Below are 1,641 nucleotides of genomic sequence, written 5' to 3' on the forward strand. Positions count from 1 at the left end.
ACAGAAGGTCTTCTACTTTCTCTTTAACAGTCACTAAGACTTGAGAATAGTTATATCAGTCATGTTTTAATGGAGTAGCAGTTTCAATGAAGATAAATTCAGCAGGTATGAACCCAACCGCTGACATTCATACCCTTCTCCATCAGCAGCCAGTAGCAGACTCATTCTGTCTAAGGGGTGGAGGAGACACCAGCTGGATGTGGCAGGGCTCAAGAGAGCAAAGACATTATAATCTTTGTCAAACATGACTCCACCTTATTGTAAGACTCATTGGACTCATGTGACTACTATATACAGAGAAGTATTCATTCTATAACCTCCTAGAGCCACATGGAGGCCACTCCAAAAATTGTCCATAGGTGTGAATGTAAGTTTTCTGTGTGGCCCTGCGATGAAGTAGCGACTCCATACAACGTGTATCCCACCTCTCGAACATAGACAGACGTGGCAATCAACACCAAGACCAACTGGAATATGTGCACAGAACCAAGTTAGAATTAAATTGAGAAGAAAAACAAATAAGCCAAATTCTTGAAAGAATAGAATAGCCTGTGTTGTCACTATACTAGGAGTACGAAATTGGAGAGTTCTTCCTCCTTATTAAAATATACACCATTAAAATATAAAATATATTAAATATTGTATTGAAACAGAACAAATGCACAAAATTATTAAGAGTTAAATGAGGCCAAAGAAATTACACAGATGCAGAAAAAAATAAAATAGAAAAACTGCATACTAAATTATTTTTGGATGTGAGCATTCAGCCTGGTGATGGCTGTTAAGAGTGGAACCGTATCCCTCCTTGCTCTGTTGCTCCTGCAGCACCTGCCAGAGGACAGCAGGTCAAAGCCCAGAGCTGGGATGACTGACCTCTCACCCATAATGTTTTGAGCTCTGCTGAGGCACTGGGGTGGTGGACATGTCCTTCAGGCAGGGAAGAAAGCGAACAGTCTTCTGTCTTCTGAAGCCTCTTGCAGGCTTTGTTAGAGATTCTTCATGATCTAATAGTTGGTACCTACCTTCGTGCACACTTTACATCTCATGTCGATAACCATGCATGCATATAGAGGTATTTTTTTCCCCAGATGCGCCTTTTATGTGTCAGTATTCATTAACTAAGAATAAGGATAAGATTACTTTTATTCATCCTACAGTGGGGGAATTTGCTTGATAGCAGCAGGGAAGAGAGGGTTCAAACATACGGTACATATTATTGTACACATGTTGTATTATAACTATAGTCTTCCTGTTTAAATCTGCTTTAAAAATAAACCCTCAGCTAACCTGTAAATATGAACCCTTTGTTTTTCTTGCAATAGCTTCGAGTGTTGGTATGTTTTTATCTAACGTTAACCCTGTCCTTTATCAAAGCGCCCCCTGTCGATAGATTATTGCTGTTGGAGATACAGCAGTACTGCATTGGTTTGCCGAACCCGGGCCGACCGAGCTCCGTCACTTCCGGTAGGAAGTGATCAAGCGATGTTCACTGATGGGTGTATTTTAAACATTTTGACAGACAAGACATTTTTTTCTCCTGAAAAAGTTCTGTACTATCAAAGATGTAATGAAAATTTGCAAGACTAAATTTTTTTGGATTTTTTTGTCGGAAACATGAGGTCAAAGGTTACTAACAAGATG

The sequence above is a fragment of the Antennarius striatus genome, chromosome 9, assembly GCF_040054535.1.
Source record: "Antennarius striatus isolate MH-2024 chromosome 9, ASM4005453v1, whole genome shotgun sequence".
NCBI classification, from domain to species: domain Eukaryota; kingdom Metazoa; phylum Chordata; class Actinopteri; order Lophiiformes; family Antennariidae; genus Antennarius; species Antennarius striatus.